At 48.2% G+C, this 22,595-nt stretch overlaps 7 non-coding genes across 7 annotated transcripts; all 7 read right to left on the bottom strand.

The window, feature by feature from the left end:
• Positions 1–6,478: 6,478 nt before the first annotated feature.
• Positions 6,479–6,552, bottom strand: Trnaa-agc (transfer RNA alanine (anticodon AGC)). Its single transcript has one exon. It is a non-coding gene; the product is annotated as a tRNA-Ala (tRNA).
• Positions 6,553–12,714: 6,162 nt separating this feature from the next.
• Trnaa-agc (transfer RNA alanine (anticodon AGC)) lies at positions 12,715–12,788 on the bottom strand. The gene has a single exon. It is a non-coding gene; the product is annotated as a tRNA-Ala (tRNA).
• A 1,387-nt stretch (positions 12,789–14,175) lies between these two features.
• Trnaa-agc (transfer RNA alanine (anticodon AGC)) lies at positions 14,176–14,249 on the bottom strand. Its single transcript has one exon. It is a non-coding gene; the product is annotated as a tRNA-Ala (tRNA).
• A 2,845-nt stretch (positions 14,250–17,094) lies between these two features.
• On the bottom strand, positions 17,095–17,168 carry Trnaa-agc (transfer RNA alanine (anticodon AGC)). The gene has a single exon. It is a non-coding gene; the product is annotated as a tRNA-Ala (tRNA).
• Positions 17,169–18,565: 1,397 nt separating this feature from the next.
• Trnaa-agc (transfer RNA alanine (anticodon AGC)) lies at positions 18,566–18,639 on the bottom strand. Its single transcript has one exon. It is a non-coding gene; the product is annotated as a tRNA-Ala (tRNA).
• A 1,397-nt stretch (positions 18,640–20,036) lies between these two features.
• Positions 20,037–20,110, bottom strand: Trnaa-agc (transfer RNA alanine (anticodon AGC)). The gene has a single exon. It is a non-coding gene; the product is annotated as a tRNA-Ala (tRNA).
• Positions 20,111–21,507: 1,397 nt separating this feature from the next.
• Trnaa-agc (transfer RNA alanine (anticodon AGC)) lies at positions 21,508–21,581 on the bottom strand. Its single transcript has one exon. It is a non-coding gene; the product is annotated as a tRNA-Ala (tRNA).
• Positions 21,582–22,595: the final 1,014 nt, after the last annotated feature.

Here is a 22,595-nt window from a genome sequence, read left to right as displayed (position 1 = left end):
GCACATCTCAAGCCCCATTGTGCTCTCCATTGTTCATGCCAACTCAGTGCCTCGCTCTTTGCTACTGTGTCAAACTCTTGTCGTCCAACTGCAAAACACTGGGACACAACAAGTTTCCGCTTCCCCTTTGCACTGATCGTAATACGAAACGCTCCCCAAACTTGGCAATCACCCATGCAGATGACTTTTCCGACTTTACACGACGCTCACGCTAGTGACAGCCTTATTTATAGTTCGACGTCGCGCCAAAGCGAATGAGCACATTTCGCCTACAGCTTATGCCGCTCTTCTAGTGTGGCTGCCCTGTGTCTGCAGGCAGCGAGGGGCTGCAAGCTTCCTGTGTTCGCACCTATATCACCTGTGCTTCCTTGTCAGAGACAGACTATCGCAAAACATACAACTCACTCCATGAATTGATTGCTACGGCATCTGTTATCAGCAGTCACAACCAGCAACACCAGTAGCAGCCGACTGCACGCAAAGAATGGGAACGTGCAGTGGGATTTACGTGAAATCGGCGCAATTGTGGATGCTAATAGTTCGCTTGTATCTGCCTACACACCTCTGCCGGTTGGGAATTATTCCACTTGCATCGCAAGGTGCGCATGTAGGTGTGTTAAAAATTCTGGAGGCGCTGGGTATCAATCCCAGTACCTCTCGCACGCTAAGCGAGCGCTCTACCATCTGAGCTACGCCCACCCCCCCGATAACTAGTAGTGCTACATACAGTCATATCAACGTCACAGACCCTTGCACTCCCATTATTCCGCAGACAAACACTACTCTCTATGTATCAGTGAGGGTGTCTTTCAGGTTTCGTGCGTTCTGTATCGAATCGTAGTTGGCCACAATGAAAGTGGCACGCATACCGTCGAAAATAGAGTTCAGACACCGCTCTGAGTAAGACCAACGTGTTGTCCACCTCTAGACTTCAATGACGTTAAGCCGTGATACCTAAGACAGATCTGCACTCGATGACACCACGATAACAGCCGGTCCCCACACTTACATCTTGCTCTCCTTATGACAGTATACATCATATCAGTCTGTGACGCTGGTTTTGCAACTTCTTGCGTGCGTTTATGTTCGCCGCGACCAACACTTACCATGCACTGACCACAAAACATGGAGAAGCCGGGGCTTGAACCCGAGACCGTTCACACGCTAAGCGAACGATCTGCCAACTGAGCTACAGCTACACACACGACCAAGCCTGGCTATTCTCCATTCTTTGCGACTCTGATGTGCACGGACACGATGGTTGGTTGGTTTGTAGCGGCGAAGGTACCAGAATACAAAGGCGCGGACACGTTCATATACACAAGAGTTCCAAGTAGTTTCGATGCTCTGGTATTACGAATGCAAATTCCGTCTGTTTTGAACGTCTTAAATTGAAAGGGCGGTCACAAATTGGTCCATTTCACTCCTTGTCCACAATCACACAGCACCTGAGGTAACAAGCACATCTCAAGCCCCATTGTGCTCTCCATTGTTCATGCCAACTCAGTGCCTCGCTCTTTGCTACTGTGTCAAACTCTTGTCGTCCAACTGCAAAACACTGGGACACAACAAGTTTCCGCTTCCCCTTTGCACTGATCGTACTACGAAACGCTCCCCAAACTTGGCAATCACCCATGCAGATGACTTTTCCGACTTTACACGACGCTCACGCTAGTGACAGCCTTATTTATAGTTCGACGTCGCGCCAAAGCGAATGAGCACATTTCGCCTACGGCTTAGGCCGCTCTTCTAGTGTGGCTGCCCTGTGTCTGCAGGCAGCGAGGGGCTGCAAGCTTCCTGTGTTCGCACCTATATCACCTGTGCTTCCTTGTCAGAGACAGACTATCGCAAAACATACAACTCACTCCATGAATTGATTGCTACGGCATCTGTTATCAGCAGTCACAACCAGCAACACCAGTAGCAGCCGACTGCACGCAAAGAATGGGAACGTGCAGTGGGATTTACGTGAAATCGGCGCAATTGTGGATGCTAATCGTTCGCTTGTATCTGCCTACACACCTCTGCCGGTTGGGAATTATTCCACTTGCATCGCAAGGTGCGCATGTAGGTGTGTTAAAAATTCTGGAGGCGCTGGGTATCAATCCCAGTACCTCTCGCACGCTAAGCGAGCGCTCTACCATCTGAGCTACGCCCACCCCCCCGATAACTAGTAGTGCTACATACAGTCATATCAACGTCACAGACCCTTGCACTCCCATTATTCCGCAGACAAACACTACTCTCTATGTATCAGTGAGGGTGTCTTTCAGGTTTCGTGCATTCTGTATCGAATCGTAGTTGGCCACAATGAAAGTGGCACGCATAACGTCGAAAATAGAGTTCAGACACCGCTCTGAGTAAGACCAACGTGTTGTCCACCTCTAGACTTCAATGACGTTAAGCCGTGATACCTAAGACAGATCTGCACTCGATGACACCACGATAACAGCCGGTCCCCACACTTACATCTTGCTCTCCTTATGACAGTATACATCATATCAGTCTGTGACGCTGGTTTTGCAACTTCTTGCGTGCGTTTATGTTCGCCGCGACCAACACTTACCATGCACTGACCACAAAACATGGAGAAGCCGGGGCTTGAACCCGAGACCGTTCACACGCTAAGCGAACGATCTGCCAACTGAGCTACAGCTACACACACGACCAAGCCTGGCTATTCTCCATTCTTTGCGACTCTGATGTGCACGGACACGATGGTTGGTTGGTTTGTAGCGGCGAAGGTACCAGAATACAAAGGCGCGGACACGTTCATATACACAAGAGTTCCAAGTAGTTTCGATGCTCTGGTATTACGAATGCAAATTCCGTCTGTTTTGAACGTCTTAAATTGAAAGGGCGGTCACAAATTGGTCCATTTCACTCCTTGTCCACAATCACACCGCACCTGAGGTAACAAGCACATCTCAAGCCCCATTGTGCTCTCCATTGTTCATGCCAACTCAGTGCCTCGCTCTTTGCTACTGTGTCAAACTCTTGTCGTCCAACTGCAAAACACTGGGACACAACAAGTTTCCGCTTCCCCTTTGCACTGATCGTACTACGAAACGCTCCCCAAACTTGGCAATCACCCATGCAGATGACTTTTCCGACTTTACACGACGCTCACGCTAGTGACAGCCTTATTTATAGTTCGACGTCGCGCCAAAGCGAATGAGCACATTTCGCCTACAGCTTATGCCGCTCTTCTAGTGTGGCTGCTCTGTGTCTGCAGGCAGCGAGGGGCTGCAAGCTTCCTGTGTTCGTACCTATATCACCTGTGCTTCCTTGTCAGAGACAGACTATCGCAAAACATACAACTCACTCCATGAATTGATTGCTACGGCATCTGTTATCAGCAGTCACAACCAGCAACACCAGTAGCAGCCGACTGCACGCAAAGAATGGGAACGTGCAGTGGGATTTACGTGAAATCGGCGCAATTGTGGATGCTAATCGTTCGCTTGTATCTGCCTACACACCTCTGCCGGTTGGGAATTATTCCACTTGCATGGCAAGGTGCGCATGTAGGTGTGTTAAAAATTCTGGAGGCGCTGGGTATCAATCCCAGTACCTCTCGCACGCTAAGCGAGCGCTCTACCATCTGAGCTACGCCCACCCCCCCGATAACTAGTAGTGCTACATACAGTCATATCAACGTCACGGACCCTTGCACTCCCATTATTCCGCAGACAAACACTACTCTCTATGTATCAGTGAGGGTGTCTTTCAGGTTTCGTGCATTCTGTATCGAATCGTAGTTGGCCACAATGAAAGTGGCACGCATAACGTCGAAAATAGAGTTCAGACACCGCTCTGAGTAAGACCAACGTGTTGTCCACCTCTAGACTTCAATGACGTTAAGCCGTGATACCTAAGACAGATCTGCACTCGATGACACCACGATAACAGCCGGTCCCCACACTTACATCTTGCTCTCCTTATGACAGTATACATCATATCAGTCTGTGACGCTGGTTTTGCAACTTCTTGCGTGCGTTTATGTTCGCCGCGACCAACACTTACCATGCACTGACCACAAAACATGGAGAAGCCGGGGCTTGAACCCGAGACCGTTCACACGCTAAGCGAACGATCTGCCAACTGAGCTACAGCTACACACACGACCAAGCCTGGCTATTCTCCATTCTTTGCGACTCTGATGTGCACGGACACGATGGTTGGTTGGTTTGTAGCGGCGAAGGTACCAGAATACAAAGGCGCGGACACGTTCATATACACAAGAGTTCCAAGTAGTTTCGATGCTCTGGTATTACGAATGCAAATTCCGTCTGTTTTGAACGTCTTAAATTGAAAGGGCGGTCACAAATTGGTCCATTTCACTCCTTGTCCACAATCACACAGCACCTGAGGTAACAAGCACATCTCAAGCCCCATTGTGCTCTCCATTGTTCATGCCAACTCAGTGCCTCGCTCTTTGCTACTGTGTCAAACTCTTGTCGTCCAACTGCAAAACACTGGGACACAACAAGTTTCCGCTTCCCCTTTGCACTGATCGTACTACGAAACGCTCCCCAAACTTGGCAATCACCCATGCAGATGACTTTTCCGACTTTACACGACGCTCACGCAACGCTCACGCTAGTGACAGCCTTATTTATAGTTCGACGTCGCGCCAAAGCGAATGAGCACATTTCGCCTACGGCTTAGGCCGCTCTTCTAGTGTGGCTGCCCTGTGTCTGCAGGCAGCGAGGGGCTGCAAGCTTCCTGTGTTCGCACCTATATCACCTGTGCTTCCTTGTCAGAGACAGACTATCGCAAAACATACAACTCACTCCATGAATTGATTGCTACGGCATCTGTTATCAGCAGTCACAACCAGCAACACCAGTAGCAGCCGACTGCACGCAAAGAATGGGAACGTGCAATGGGATTTACGTGAAATCGGCGCAATTGTGGATGCTAATCGTTCGCTTGTATCTGCCTACACACCTCTGCCGGTTGGGAATTATTCCACTTGCATGGCAAGGTGCGCATGTAGGTGTGTTAAAAATTCTGGAGGCGCTGGGTATCAATCCCAGTACCTCTCGCACGCTAAGCGAGCGCTCTACCATCTGAGCTACGCCCACCCCCCCCGATAACTAGTAGTGCTACATACAGTCATATCAACGTCACAGACCCTTGCACTCCCATTATTCCGCAGACAAACACTACTCTCTATGTATCAGTGAGGGTGTCTTTCAGGTTTCGTGCATTCTGTATCGAATCGTAGTTGGCCACAATGAAAGTGGCACGCATAACGTCGAAAATAGAGTTCAGACACCGCTCTGAGTAAGACCAACGTGTTGTCCACCTCTAGACTTCAATGACGTTAAGCCGTGATACCTAAGACAGATCTGCACTCGATGTCACCACGATAACAGCCGGTCCCCACACTTACATCTTGCTCTCCTTATGACAGTATACATCATATCAGTCTGTGACGCTGGTTTTGCAACTTCTTGCGTGCGTTTATGTTCGCCGCGACCAACACTTACCATGCACTGACCACAAAACATGGAGAAGCCGGGGCTTGAACCCGAGACCGTTCACACGCTAAGCGAACGATCTGCCAACTGAGCTACAGCTACACACACGACCAAGCCTGGCTATTCTCCATTCTTTGCGACTCTGATGTGCACGGACACGATGGTTGGTTGGTTTGTAGCGGCGAAGGTACCAGAATACAAAGGCGCGGACACGTTCATATACACAAGAGTTCCAAGTAGTTTCGATGCTCTGGTATTACGAATGCAAATTCCGTCTGTTTTGAACGTCTTAAATTGAAAGGGCGGTCACAAATTGGTCCATTTCACTCCTTGTCCACAATCACACCGCACCTGAGGTAACAAGCACATCTCAAGCCCCATTGTGCTCTCCATTGTTCATGCCAACTCAGTGCCTCGCTCTTTGCTACTGTGTCAAACTCTTGTCGTCCAACTGCAAAACACTGGGACACAACAAGTTTCCGCTTCCCCTTTGCACTGATCGTACTACGAAACGCTCCCCAAACTTGGCAATCACCCATGCAGATGACTTTTCCGACTTTACACGACGCTCACGCTAGTGACAGCCTTATTTATAGTTCGACGTCGCGCCAAAGCGAATGAGCACATTTCGCCTACGGCTTAGGCCGCTCTTCTAGTGTGGCTGCCCTGTGTCTGCAGGCAGCGAGGGGCTGCAAGCTTCCTGTGTTCGCACCTATATCACCTGTGCTTCCTTGTCAGAGACAGACTATCGCAAAACATACAACTCACTCCATGAATTGATTGCTACGGCATCTGTTATCAGCAGTCACAACCAGCAACTCCAGTAGCAGCCGACTGCACGCAAAGAATGGGAACGTGCAATGGGATTTACGTGAAATCGGCGCAATTGTGGATGCTAATCGTTCGCTTGTATCTGCCTACACACCTCTGCCGGTTGGGAATTATTCCACTTGCATGGCAAGGTGCGCATGTAGGTGTGTTAAAAATTCTGGAGGCGCTGGGTATCGATCCCAGTACCTCTCGCACGCTAAGCGAGCGCTCTACCATCTGAGCTACGCCCACCCCCCCGATAAATAGTAGTGCTACATACAGTCATATCAACGTCACAGACCCTTGCACACCCATTATTCCGCAGACAAACACTACTCTCTATGTATCAGTGAGGGTGTCTTTCAGGTTTCGTGCATTCTGTATCGAATCGTAGTTGGCCACAATGAAAGTGGCACGCATAACGTCGAAAATAGAGTTCAGACACCGCTCTGAGTAAGACCAACGTGTTGTCCACCTCTAGACTTCAATGACGTTAAGCCGTGATACCTAAGACAGATCTGCACTCGATGACACCACGATAACAGCCGGTCCCCACACTTACATCTTGCTCTCCTTATGACAGTATACATCATATCAGTCTGTGACGCTGGTTTTGCAACTTCTTGCGTGCGTTTATGTTCGCCGCGACCAACACTTACCATGCACTGACCACAAAACATGGAGAAACCGGGACTTGAACCCGAGACCGTTCACACGCTAAGCGAACGATCTGCCAACTGAGCTACAGCTACACACACAACCAAGCCTGGCTATTCTCCATTCTTTGCGACTCTGATGTGCACGGACACGATGGTTGGTTGGTTTGTAGCGGCGAAGGTACCAGAATACAAAGGCGCGGACACGTTCATATACACAAGAGTTCCAAGTAGTTTCGATGCTCTGGTATTGTTGTTGTTGTTGTTGTCTTCAGTCCTGAGACTGGTTTGATGCAGCTCTCCATGCTACTCTATCCTGTGCAAGCTGCTTCATCTCCCAGTACCTACTGCAACCTACATCCTTCTGAATCTGCTTAGTGTACTCATCTCTCGGTCTCCCTCTACGATTTTTACCCTCCACGCTGCCCTCCAATGCTAAATTTGTGATCCCTTGATGCCTCAAAACATGTCCTACCAACCGATCCCTTCTTCTAGTCAAGTTGTGCCACAAACTTCTCTTCTCCCCAATCCTATTCAATACCTCCTCATTAGTTACGTGATCTATCCACCTTATCTTCAGTATTCTTCTGTAGCACCACATTTCGAAAGCTTCTATTCTCTTCTTGTCCAAACTAGTTATCGTCCATGTTTCACTTCCATACATGGCTACACTCCAAACAAATACTTTCAGAAACGACTTCCTGATACGTAAATCTATATTCGATGTTAACAAATTTCTCTTCTTCAGAAATGCTTTCCTTGCCATTGCCAGTCTACATTTTATATCCTCTCTACTTCGACCATCATCAGTTATTTTACTTCCTAAATAGCAAAACTCCTTTACTACTTTAAGTGTCTCATTTCCTAATCTAATTCCCTCAGCATCACCCGATTTAATTTGACTACATTCCATTATCCTCGTTTTGCTTTTGTTAATGTTCATCTTATATCCTCCTTTCAAGACACTGTCCATTCCGTTCAACTGCTCTTCCAAGTCCTTTGTCGTCTCTGACAGAATTACAATGTCATCGGCGAACCTCAAAGTTTTTACTTCGTCTCCATGAATTGTAATACCTACTCCAAATTTTTCTTTTGTTTCCTTTACTGCTTGCTCAATATACAGATTGAATAACATCGGGGAGAGGCTACAACCCTGTCTCACTCCTTTCCCAACCACTGCTTCCCTTTCATGCCCCTCGACTCTTATTACTGCCATCTGGTTTCTGTACAAATTATAAATAGCCTTTCGCTCCCTGTATTTTACCCCTGCCACCTTTAGAATTTGAAAAAGAATATTCCAGTCAACATTGTCAAAAGCTTTCTCTAAGTCTACAAATGCTAGAAATGTAGGTTTGCCTTTTCTTAATCTTTCTTCTAAGATAAGTCGTAAGGTCAGTATTGCCTCACGTGTTCCAACATTTCGACGGAATCCAAACTGATCCTCCCCGAGGTCTGCATCTACCAGTTTTTCCATTCGTCTGTAAAGAATTCGCGTTAGTATTTTGCAGCCGTGGCTTATTAAACTGATAGTTCGGTAATTTTCACATCTGTCAGCACCTGCTTTCTTTGGGATTGGAATTATTATATTCTTCTTGAAGTCTGAGGGTATTTCGCCTGTCTCATACATCTTGCTCACCAGCTGGTAGAGTTTTGTCATGACTGGCTCTCCCAAGCCCGTCAGTAGTTCTAATGGAATGTTGTCTACTCCGGGGGCCTTGTTTCGACTCAGGTCTTTCAGTGCTCTGTCAAACTCTTCACGCAGTATCGTATCTCCCATTTCGTCTTCATCTACATCCTCTTCTATTTCCATAATATTGTCCTCAAGTACATCGCCCTTGTATAAGCCTTCTATATACTTCTTCCACCTTTCTGCCTTCCCTTCTTTGCTTAGAACTGGGCTGCCATATGAGCTCTTGATATTCATACACGTGGTTCTCTTCTCTCCAAAGGTCTCTTTAATTTTCCTGTAGGCAGTATCTATCTTACCCCTAGTGAGATAAGCTTCTACATCCTTACATTTGTCCTCTAGCCATCCCTGTTTAGCCATTTTGCACTTCCTGTCGATCTCATTTTTGAGACGTTTGTATTCCTTTTTGCCTGCTTCATTTACTGCATTTTTATATTTTCTCCTTTCATCAATTAAATTCAATATTTCTTCTGTTACCCAAGGATTTCTAGCAGCCCTCGTCTTTGTACCTACTTTATCCTCTGCTGCCTTCACTACTACATCCCTCAGAGCTACCCATTCTTCTTCTACTGTATTTCTTTCCCCTATTCCTGTCAATTGTTCCCTTATGCTCTCTCTGAAACTCTGTACAACCTCTGGTTCTTTCAGTTTATCCAGGTCCCATCTCCTTAATTTAGCACATTTTTGCAGTTTCTTCAGTTTTAATCTACAGGTCATAACCAATAGATTGTGGTCAGAGTCCACATCTGCCCCTGGAAATGTCTTACAACTTAAAACCTGGTTCCTAAATCTCTGTCTTACCATTATATAATCTATCTGATACCTTTTAGTATCTCCAGGGTTCTTCCACGTATACAACCTTCTTTCATGATTCTTAAACCAAGTGTTAGCTATGATTAAGTTGTGCTCTGTGCAAAATTCTACTAGGCGGCTTCCTCTTTCATTTCTTAGCCCCAATCCATATTCACCTACTATGTTTCCTTCTCTCCCTTTTCCTACACTCGAATTCCAGTCACCCATTACTATTAAATTTTCGTCTCCCTTCACTATCTGAATAATTTCTTTTATTTCATCGTACATTTCTTCAATTTCTTCATCATCTGCAGAGCTTGTTGGCATATAAACTTGTACTACTGTAGTAGGTGTGGGCTTCGTATCTATCTTGGCCACAATAATGCGTTCACTATGCTGTTTGTAGGAGCTTACCCGCATTCCTATTTTCCTATTCATTATTAAACCTACTCCTGCATTACCCCTATTTGATTTTGTGTTTATAACCCTGTAGTCACCTGACCAGAAGTCTTGTTCCTCCTGCCACCGAACCTCACTAATTCCCACTATATCTAACTTTAACCTATCCATTTCCCTTTTTAAATTTTCTAACCTACCTGCCCGATTAAGGGATCTGACATTCCACGCTCCGATCCGTAGAATGCCAGTTTTCTTTCTCCTGATAACGACATCCTCCTGAGTAGTCCCCGCCCGGAGATCCGAATGGGGGACTATTTTACCTCCGGAATATTTTACCCAAGAGGATGCCATCATCATTTAATCATACAGTAAAGCTGCATGTCCTCGGGAAAAATTACGGCTGTAGTTTCCCCTTGCTTTCAGCCGTTCGCAGTACCAGCACAGCAAGGCCGTTTTGGTTAATGTTGCAAGGCCAGATCAGTCAATCATCCAGACTGTTGCCCCTGCAACTACTGAAAAGGCTGCTGCCCCTCTTCAGGAACCACACGTTTGTCTGGCCTCTCAACAGATACCCCTCCGTTGTGGTTGCACCTACGGTACGGCCATCTGTATCGCTGAGGCACGCAAGCCTCCCCACCAACGGCAAGGTCCATGGTTCATGGGGGGAGGGCTCTGGTATTACGAATGCAAATTCCGTCTGTTTTGAACGTTTTAAATTGAAAGGGCGGTCACAAATTGGTCCATTTCACTCCTTGTCGACAATCACACAGCACCTGAGGTAACAAGCACATCTCGAGCCCCATTGTGCTCTCCATTGTTCATGCCAACTCAGTGCCTCGCTCTTTGCTACTGTGTCAAACTCTTGTCGTCCAACTGCAAAACACTGGGACACAACAAGTTTCCGCTTCCCCTTTGCACTGATCGTACTACGAAACGCTCCCCAAACTTGGCAATCACCCATGCAGATGACTTTTCCGACTTTACACGACGCTCACGCAACGCTCACGCTAGTGACAGCCTTATTTATAGTTCGACGTCGCGCCAAAGCGAATGAGCACATTTCGCCTACGGCTTAGGCCGCTCTTCTAGTGTGGCTGCCCTGTGTCTGCAGGCAGCGAGGGGCTGCAAGCTTCCTGTGTTCGCACCTATATCACCTGTGCTTCCTTGGCAGAGACAGGCTATCGCAAAACATACAACTCACTCCATGAATTGATTGCTACGGCATCTGTTATCAGCAGTCACAACCAGCAACACCAGTAGCAGCCGACTGCACGCAAAGAATGGGAACGTGCAGTGGATTTACGTGAAATCGGCGCAATTGTGGATGCTAATCGTTCGCTTGTATCTGCCTACACACCTCTGCCGGTTGGGAATTATTCCACTTGCATGGCAAGGTGCGCATGTAGGTGTGTTAAAAATTCTGGAGGCGCAGGGTATCGATCCCAGTACCTCTCGCACGCTAAGCGAGCGCTCTACCATCTGAGGTACGCCCACCCCCCCGATAAATAGTAGTGCTACATACAGTCATATCAACGTCACAGTCCCTTGCACACCCATTATTCCGCAGACAAACACTACTCTCTATGTATCAGTGAGGGTGTCTTTCAGGTTTCGTGCATTCTGTATCGAATCGTAGTTGGCCACAATGAAAGTGGCACGCATAACGTCGAAAATAGAGTTCAGACACCGCTCTGAGTAAGACCAACGTGTTGTCCACCTCTAGACTTCAATGACGTTAAGCCGTGATACCTAAGACAGATCTGCACTCGATGACACCACGATAACAGCCGGTCCCCACACTTACATCTTGCTCTCCTTATGACAGTATACATCATATCTGTCTGTGACGCTGGTTTTGCAACTTCTTGCGTGCGTTTATGTTCGCCGCGACCAACACTTACCATGCACTGACCTCAAAACATGGAGAAACCGGGACTTGAACCCGAGACCGTTCACACGCTAAGCGAACGATCTGCCAACTGAGCTACAGCTACACACACGACCAAGCCTGGCTATTCTCCATTCTTTGCGACTCTGATGTGCACGGACACGATGGTTGGTTGGTTTGTAGCGGCGAAGGTACCAGAATACAAAGGCGCGGACACGTTCATATACACAAGAGTTCCAAGTAGTTTCGATGCTCTGGTATTACGAATGCAAATTCCGTCTGTTTTGAACGTTTTAAATTGAAAGGGCGGTCACAAATTGGTCCATTTCACTCCTTGTCGACAATCACACAGCACCTGAGGTAACAAGCACATCTCGAGCCCCATTGTGCTCTCCATTGTTCATGCCAACTCAGTGCCTCGCTCTTTGCTACTGTGTCAAACTCTTGTCGTCCAACTGCAAAACACTGGGACACAACAAGTTTCCGCTTCCCCTTTGCACTGATCGTACTACGAAACGCTCCCCAAACTTGGCAATCACCCATGCAGATGACTTTTCCGACTTTACGCAACGCTCACGCTAGTGACAGCCTTATTTATAGTTCGACGTCGCGCCAAAGCGAATGAGCACATTTCGCCTACGGCTTAGGCCGCTCTTCTAGTGTGGCTGCCCTGTGTCTGCAGGCAGCGAGGGGCTGCAAGCTTCCTGTGTTCGCACCTATATCACCTGTGCTTCCTTGTCAGAGACAGACTATCGCAAAACATACAACTCACTCCATGAATTGATTGCTACGGCATCTGTTATCAGCAGTCACAACCAGCAACACCAGTAGCAGCCGACTGCACGCAAAGAATGGGAACGTGCAATGGGATTTACGTGAAATCGGCGCAATTGTGGATGCTAATCGTTCGCTTGTATCTGCCTACACACCTCTGCTGGTTGGGAATTATTCCACTTGCATGGCAAGGTGCGCATGTAGGTGTGTTAAAAATTCTGGAGGCGCTGGGTATCGATCCCAGTACCTCTCGCACGCTAAGCGAGCGCTCTACCATCTGAGCTACGCCCACCCCCGCCGATAAATAGTAGTGCTACATACAGTCATATCAACGTCACAGACCCTTGCACACCCATTATTCCGCAGACAAACACTACTCTCTATGTATCAGTGAGGGTGTCTTTCAGGTTTCGTGCATTCTGTATCGAATCGTAGTTGGCCACAATGAAAGTGGCACGCATAACGTCGAAAATATAGTTCAGACACCGCTCTGAGTAAGACCAACGTGTTGTCCACCTCTAGACTTCAATGACGTTAAGCCGTGATACCTAAGACAGATCTGCACTCGATGACACCACGATAACAGCCGGTCCCCACACTTACATCTTGCTCTCCTTATGACAGTATACATCATATCAGTCTGTGACGCTGGTTTTGCAACTTCTTGCGTGCGTTTATGTTCGCCGCGACCAACACTTACCATGCACTGACCACAAAACATGGAGAAACCGGGACTTGAACCCGAGACCGTTCACACGCTAAGCGAACGATCTGCCAACTGAGCTACAGCTACACACACAACCAAGCCTGGCTATTCTCCATTCTTTGCGACTCTGATGTGCACGGACACGATGGTTGGTTGGTTTGTAGCGGCGAAGGTACCAGAATACAAAGGCGCGGACACGTTCATATACACAAGAGTTCCAAGTAGTTTCGATGCTCTGGTATTACGAATGCAAATTCCGTCTGTTTTGAACGTTTTAAATTGAAAGGGCGGTCACAAATTGGTCCATTTCACTCCTTGTCGACAATCACACAGCACCTGAGGTAACAAGCACATCTCGAGCCCCATTGTGCTCTCCATTGTTCATGCCAACTCAGTGCCTCGCTCTTTGCTACTGTGTCAAACTCTTGTCGTCCAACTGCAAAACACTGGGACACAACAAGTTTCCGCTTCCCCTTTGCACTGATCGTACTACGAAACGCTCCCCAAACTTGGCAATCACCCATGCAGATGACTTTTCCGACTTTACACGACGCTCACGCTAGTGACAGCCTTATTTATAGTTCGACGTCGCGCCAAAGCGAATGAGCACATTTCGCCTACGGCTTAGGCCGCTCTTCTAGTGTGGCTGCCCTGTGTCTGCAGGCAGCGAGGGGCTGCAAGCTTCCTGTGTTCGCACCTATATCACCTGTGCTTCCTTGTCAGAGACAGGCTATCGCAAAACATACAACTCACTCCATGAATTGATTGCTACGGCATCTGTTATCAGCAGTCACAACCAGCAACACCAGTAGCAGCCGACTGCACGCAAAGAATGGGAACGTGCAATGGGATTTACGTGAAATCGGCGCAATTGTGGATGCTAATCGTTCGCTTGTATCTGCCTACACACCTCTGCTGGTTGGGAATTATTCCACTTGCATGGCAAGGTGCGCATGTAGGTGTGTTAAAAATTCTGGAGGCGCTGGGTATCGATCCCAGTACCTCTCGCACGCTAAGCGAGCGCTCTACCATCTGAGCTACGCCCACCCCCGCCGATAAATAGTAGTGCTACATACAGTCATATCAACGTCACAGACCCTTGCACACCCATTATTCCGCAGACAAACACTACTCTCTATGTATCAGTGAGGGTGTCTTTCAGGTTTCGTGCATTCTGTATCGAATCGTAGTTGGCCACAATGAAAGTGGCACGCATAACGTCGAAAATATAGTTCAGACACCGCTCTGAGTAAGACCAACGTGTTGTCCACCTCTAGACTTCAATGACGTTAAGCCGTGATACCTAAGACAGATCTGCACTCGATGACACCACGATAACAGCCGGTCCCCACACTTACATCTTGCTCTCCTTATGACAGTATACATCATATCAGTCTGTGACGCTGGTTTTGCAACTTCTTGCGTGCGTTTATGTTCGCCGCGACCAACACTTACCATGCACTGACCACAAAACATGGAGAAACCGGGACTTGAACCCGAGACCGTTCACACGCTAAGCGAACGATCTGCCAACTGAGCTACAGCTACACACACAACCAAGCCTGGCTATTCTCCATTCTTTGCGACTCTGATGTGCACGGACACGATGGTTGGTTGGTTTGTAGCGGCGAAGGTACCAGAATACAAAGGCGCGGACACGTTCATATACACAAGAGTTCCAAGTAGTTTCGATGCTCTGGTATTACGAATGCAAATTCCGTCTGTTTTGAACGTTTTAAATTGAAAGGGCGGTCACAAATTGGTCCATTTCACTCCTTGTCGACAATCACACAGCACCTGAGGTAACAAGCACATCTCGAGCCCCATTGTGCTCTCCATTGTTCATGCCAACTCAGTGCCTCGCTCTTTGCTACTGTGTCAAACTCTTGTCGTCCAACTGCAAAACACTGGGACACAACAAGTTTCCGCTTCCCCTTTGCACTGATCGTACTACGAAACGCTCCCCAAACTTGGCAATCACCCATGCAGATGACTTTTCCGACTTTACACGACGCTCACGCTAGTGACAGCCTTATTTATAGTTCGACGTCGCGCCAAAGCGAATGAGCACATTTCGCCTACGGCTTAGGCCGCTCTTCTAGTGTGGCTGCCCTGTGTCTGCAGGCAGCGAGGGGCTGCAAGCTTCCTGTGTTCGCACCTATATCACCTGTGCTTCCTTGTCAGAGACAGGCTATCGCAAAACATACAACTCACTCCATGAATTGATTGCTACGGCATCTGTTATCAGCAGTCACAACCAGCAACACCAGTAGCAGCCGACTGCACGCAAAGAATGGGAACGTGCAGTGGATTTACGTGAAATCGGCGCAATTGTGGATGCTAATCGTTCGCTTGTATCTGCCTACACAGCTCTGCCGGTTGGGAATTATTCCACTTGCATGGCAAGGTGCGCATGTAGGTGTGTTAAAAATTCTGGAGGCGCTGGGTATCGATCCCAGTACCTCTCGCACGCTAAGCGAGCGCTCTACCATCTGAGGTACGCCCACCCCCCCGATAAATAGTAGTGCTACATACAGTCATATCAACGTCACAGTCCCTTGCACACCCATTATTCCGCAGACAAACACTACTCTCTATGTATCAGTGAGGGTGTCTTTCAGGTTTCGTGCATTCTGTATCGAATCGTAGTTGGCCACAATGAAAGTGGCACGCATAACGTCGAAAATAGAGTTCAGACACCGCTCTGAGTAAGACCAACGTGTTGTCCACCTCTAGACTTCAATGACGTTAAGCCGTGATACCTAAGACAGATCTGCACTCGATGACACCACGATAACAGCCGGTCCCCACACTTACATCTTGCTCTCCTTATGACAGTATACATCATATCAGTCTGTGACGCTGGTTTTGCAACTTCTTGCGTGCGTTTATGTTCGCCGCGACCAACACTTACCATGCACTGACCTCAAAACATGGAGAAACCGGGACTTGAACCCGAGACCGTTCACACGCTAAGCGAACGATCTGCCAACTGAGCTACAGCTACACACACGACCAAGCCTGGCTATTCTCCATTCTTTGCGACTCTGATGTGCACGGACACGATGGTTGGTTGGTTTGTAGCGGCGAAGGTACCAGAATACAAAGGCGCGGACACGTTCATATACACAAGAGTTCCAAGTAGTTTCGATGCTCTGGTATTACGAATGCAAATTCCGTCTGTTTTGAACGTTTTAAATTGAAAGGGCGGTCACAAATTGGTCCATTTCACTCCTTGTCGACAATCACACAGCACCTGAGGTAACAAGCACATCTCGAGCCCCATTGTGCTCTCCATTGTTCATGCCAACTCAGTGCCTCGCTCTTTGCTACTGTGTCAAACTCTTGTCGTCCAACTGCAAAACACTGGGACACAACAAGTTTCCGCTTCCCCTTTGCACTGATCGTACTACGAAACGCTCCCCAAACTTGGCAATCACCCATGCAGATGACTTTTCCGACTTTACACGACGCTCACGCTAGTGACAGCCTTATTTATAGTTCGACGTCGCGCCAAAGCGAATGAGCACATTTCGCCTACGGCTTAGGCCGCTCTTCTAGTGTGGCTGCCCTGTGTCTGCAGGCAGCGAGGGGCTGCAAGCTTCCTGTGTTCGCACCTATATCACCTGTGCTTCCTTGTCAGAGACAGGCTATCGCAAAACATACAACTCACTCCATGAATTGATTGCTACGGCATCTGTTATCAGCAGTCACAACCAGCAACACCAGTAGCAGCCGACTGCACGCAAAGAATGGGAACGTGCAGTGGATTTACGTGAAATCGGCGCAATTGTGGATGCTAATCGTTCGCTTGTATCTGCCTACACACCTCTGCCGGTTGGGAATTATTCCACTTTCATGGCAAGGTGCGCATGTAGGTGTGTTAAAAATTCTGGAGGCGCTGGGTATCGATCCCAGTACCTCTCGCACGCTAAGCGAGCGCTCTACCATCTGAGCTACGCCCACCCCCCCGATAAATAGTAGTGCTACATACAGTCATATCAACGTCACAGTCCCTTGCACACCCATTATTCCGCAGACAAACACTACTCTCTATGTATCAGTGAGGGTGTCTTTCAGGTTTCGTGCATTCTGTATCGAATCGTAGTTGGCCACAATGAAAGTGGCACGCATAACGTCGAAAATAGAGTTCAGACACCGCTCTGAGTAAGACCAACGTGTTGTCCACCTCTAGACTTCAATGACGTTAAGCCGTGATACCTAAGACAGATCTGCACTCGATGACACCACGATAACAGCCGGTCCCCACACTTACATCTTGCTCTCCTTATGACAGTATACATCATATCAGTCTGTGACGCTGGTTTTGCAACTTCTTGCGTGCGTTTATGTTCGCCGCGACCAACACTTACCATGCACTGACCTCAAAACATGGAGAAACCGGGACTTGAACCCGAGACCGTTCACACGCTAAGCGAACGATCTGCCAACTGAGCTACAGCTACACACACGACCAAGCCTGGCTATTCTCCATTCTTTGCGACTCTGATGTGCACGGACACGATGGTTGGTTGGTTTGTAGCGGCGAAGGTACCAGAATACAAAGGCGCGGACACGTTCATATACACAAGAGTTCCAAGTAGTTTCGATGCTCTGGTATTACGAATGCAAATTCCGTCTGTTTTGAACGTTTTAAATTGAAAGGGCGGTCACAAATTGGTCCATTTCACTCCTTGTCGACAATCACACAGCACCTGAGGTAACAAGCACATCTCGAGCCCCATTGTGCTCTCCATTGTTCATGCCAACTCAGTGCCTCGCTCTTTGCTACTGTGTCAAACTCTTGTCGTCCAACTGCAAAACACTGGGACACAACAAGTTTCCGCTTCCCCTTTGCACTGATCGTACTACGAAACGCTCCCCAAACTTGGCAATCACCCATGCAGATGACTTTTCCGACTTTACACGACGCTCACGCAACGCTCACGCTAGTGACAGCCTTATTTATAGTTCGACGTCGCGCCAAAGCGAATGAGCACATTTCGCCTACGGCTTAGGCCGCTCTTCTAGTGTGGCTGCCCTGTGTCTGCAGGCAGCGAGGGGCTGCAAGCTTCCTGTGTTCGCACCTATATCACCTGTGCTTCCTTGTCAGAGACAGACTATCGCAAAACATACAACTCACTCCATGAATTGATTGCTACGGCATCTGTTATCAGCAGTCACAACCAGCAACACCAGTAGCAGCCGACTGCACGCAAAGAATGGGAACGTGCAATGGGATTTACGTGAAATCGGCGCAATTGTGGATGCTAATCGTTCGCTTGTATCTGCCTACACACCTCTGCCGGTTGGGAATTATTCCACTTGCATGGCAAGGTGCGCATGTAGGTGTGTTAAAAATTCTGGAGGCGCTGGGTATCGATCCCAGTACCTCTCGCACGCTAAGCGAGCGCTCTACCATCTGAGCTACGCCCACCCCCCCGATAAATAGTAGTGCTACATACAGTCATATCAACGTCACAGTCCCTTGCACACCCATTATTCCGCAGACAATCACTACTCTCTATGTATCAGTGAGGGTGTCTTTCAGGTTTCGTGCATTCTGTATCGAATCGTAGTTGGCCACAATGAAAGTGGCACGCATAACGTCGAAAATAGAGTTCAGACACCGCTCTGAGTAAGACCAACGTGTTGTCCACCTCTAGACTTCAATGACGTTAAGCCGTGATACCTAAGACAGATCTGCACTCGATGACACCACGATAACAGCCGGTCCCCACACTTACATCTTGCTCTCCTTATGACAGTATACATCATATCAGTCTGTGACGCTGGTTTTGCAACTTCTTGCGTGCGTTTATGTTCGCCGCGACCAACACTTACCATGCACTGACCTCAAAACATGGAGAAACCGGGACTTGAACCCGAGACCGTTCACACGCTAAGCGAACGATCTGCCAACTGAGCTACAGCTACACACACGACCAAGCCTGGCTATTCTCCATTCTTTGCGACTCTGATGTGCACGGACACGATGGTTGGTTGGTTTGTAGCGGCGAAGGTACCAGAATACAAAGGCGCGGACACGTTCATATACACAAGAGTTCCAAGTAGTTTCGATGCTCTGGTATTACGAATGCAAATTCCGTCTGTTTTGAACGTTTTAAATTGAAAGGGCGGTCACAAATTGGTCCATTTCACTCCTTGTCGACAATCACACAGCACCTGAGGTAACAAGCACATCTCGAGCCCCATTGTGCTCTCCATTGTTCATGCCAACTCAGTGCCTCGCTCTTTGCTACTGTGTCAAACTCTTGTCGTCCAACTGCAAAACACTGGGACACAACAAGTTTCCGCTTCCCCTTTGCACTGATCGTACTACGAAACGCTCCCCAAACTTGGCAATCACCCATGCAGATGACTTTTCCGACTTTACACGACGCTCACGCAACGCTCACGCTAGTGACAGCCTTATTTATAGTTCGACGTCGCGCCAAAGCTAATGAGCACATTTCGCCTACGGCTTAGGCCGCTCTTCTAGTGTGGCTGCCCTGTGTCTGCAGGCAGCGAGGGGCTGCAAGCTTCCTGTGTTCGCACCTATATCACCTGTGCTTCCTTGTCAGAGACAGACTATCGCAAAACATACAACTCACTCCATGAATTGATTGCTACGGCATCTGTTATCAGCAGTCACAACCAGCAACACCAGTAGCAGCCGACTGCACGCAAAGAATGGGAACGTGCAATGGGATTTACGTGAAATCGGCGCAATTGTGGATGCTAATCGTTCGCTTGTATCTGCCTACACACCTCTGCCGGTTGGGAATTATTCCACTTGCATGGCAAGGTGCGCATGTAGGTGTGTTAAAAATTCTGGAGGCGCTGGGTATCGATCCCAGTACCTCTCGCACGCTAAGCGAGCGCTCTACCATCTGAGCTACGCCCACCCCCCCGATAAATAGTAGTGCTACATACAGTCATATCAACGTCACAGTCCCTTGCACACCCATTATTCCGCAGACAAACACTACTCTCTATGTATCAGTGAGGGTGTCTTTCAGGTTTCGTGCATTCTGTATCGAATCGTAGTTGGCCACAATGAAAGTGGCACGCATAACGTCGAAAATAGAGTTCAGACACCGCTCTGAGTAAGACCAACGTGTTGTCCACCTCTAGACTTCAATGACGTTAAGCCGTGATACCTAAGACAGATCTGCACTCGATGACACCACGATAACAGCCGGTCCCCACACTTACATCTTGCTCTCCTTATGACAGTATACATCATATCAGTCTGTGACGCTGGTTTTGCAACTTCTTGCGTGCGTTTATGTTCGCCGCGACCAACACTTACCATGCACTGACCTCAAAACATGGAGAAACCGGGACTTGAACCCGAGACCGTTCACACGCTAAGCGAACGATCTGCCAACTGAGCTACAGCTACACACACGACCAAGCCTGGCTATTCTCCATTCTTTGCGACTCTGATGTGCACGGACACGATGGTTGGTTGGTTTGTAGCGGCGAAGGTACCAGAATACAAAGGCGCGGACACGTTCATATACACAAGAGTTCCAAGTAGTTTCGATGCTCTGGTATTACGAATGCAAATTCCGTCTGTTTTGAACGTTTTAAATTGAAAGGGCGGTCACAAATTGGTCCATTTCACTCCTTGTCGACAATCACACAGCACCTGAGGTAACAAGCACATCTCGAGCCCCATTGTGCTCTCCATTGTTCATGCCAACTCAGTGCCTCGCTCTTTGCTACTGTGTCAAACTCTTGTCGTCCAACTGCAAAACACTGGGACACAACAAGTTTCCGCTTCCCCTTTGCACTGATCGTACTACGAAACGCTCCCCAAACTTGGCAATCACCCATGCAGATGACTTTTCCGACTTTACACGACGCTCACGCAACGCTCACGCTAGTGACAGCCTTATTTATAGTTCGACGTCGCGCCAAAGCTAATGAGCACATTTCGCCTACGGCTTAGGCCGCTCTTCTAGTGTGGCTGCCCTGTGTCTGCAGGCAGCGAGGGGCTGCAAGCTTCCTGTGTTCGCACCTATATCACCTGTGCTTCCTTGTCAGAGACAGACTATCGCAAAACATACAACTCACTCCATGAATTGATTGCTACGGCATCTGTTATCAGCAGTCACAACCAGCAACACCAGTAGCAGCCGACTGCACGCAAAGAATGGGAACGTGCAATGGGATTTACGTGAAATCGGCGCAATTGTGGATGCTAATCGTTCGCTTGTATCTGCCTACACACCTCTGCCGGTTGGGAATTATTCCACTTGCATGGCAAGGTGCGCATGTAGGTGTGTTAAAAATTCTGGAGGCGCTGGGTATCGATCCCAGTACCTCTCGCACGCTAAGCGAGCGCTCTACCATCTGAGCTACGCCCACCCCCCCGATAAATAGTAGTGCTACATACAGTCATATCAACGTCACAGTCCCTTGCACACCCATTATTCCGCAGACAAACACTACTCTCTATGTATCAGTGAGGGTGTCTTTCAGGTTTCGTGCATTCTGTATCGAATCGTAGTTGGCCACAATGAAAGTGGCACGCATAACGTCGAAAATAGAGTTCAGACACCGCTCTGAGTAAGACCAACGTGTTGTCCACCTCTAGACTTCAATGACGTTAAGCCGTGATACCTAAGACAGATCTGCACTCGATGACACCACGATAACAGCCGGTCCCCACACTTACATCTTGCTCTCCTTATGACAGTATACATCATATCAGTCTGTGACGCTGGTTTTGCAACTTCTTGCGTGCGTTTATGTTCGCCGCGACCAACACTTACCATGCACTGACCTCAAAACATGGAGAAACCGGGACTTGAACCCGAGACCGTTCACACGCTAAGCGAACGATCTGCCAACTGAGCTACAGCTACACACACGACCAAGCCTGGCTATTCTCCATTCTTTGCGACTCTGATGTGCACGGACACGATGGTTGGTTGGTTTGTAGCGGCGAAGGTACCAGAATACAAAGGCGCGGACACGTTCATATACACAAGAGTTCCAAGTAGTTTCGATGCTCTGGTATTACGAATGCAAATTCCGTCTGTTTTGAACGTTTTAAATTGAAAGGGCGGTCACAAATTGGTCCATTTCACTCCTTGTCGACAATCACACAGCACCTGAGGTAACAAGCACATCTCGAGCCCCATTGTGCTCTCCATTGTTCATGCCAACTCAGTGCCTCGCTCTTTGCTACTGTGTCAAACTCTTGTCGTCCAACTGCAAAACACTGGGACACAACAAGTTTCCGCTTCCCCTTTGCACTGATCGTACTACGAAACGCTCCCCAAACTTGGCAATCACCCATGCAGATGACTTTTCCGACTTTACACGACGCTCACGCAACGCTCACGCTAGTGACAGCCTTATTTATAGTTCGACGTCG

The sequence above is a fragment of the Schistocerca gregaria genome, chromosome 3 (assembly GCF_023897955.1).
Source record: "Schistocerca gregaria isolate iqSchGreg1 chromosome 3, iqSchGreg1.2, whole genome shotgun sequence".
NCBI lineage: Eukaryota > Metazoa > Arthropoda > Insecta > Orthoptera > Acrididae > Schistocerca > Schistocerca gregaria.
This window is presented reverse-complemented; position numbering and strand designations above follow the sequence as displayed.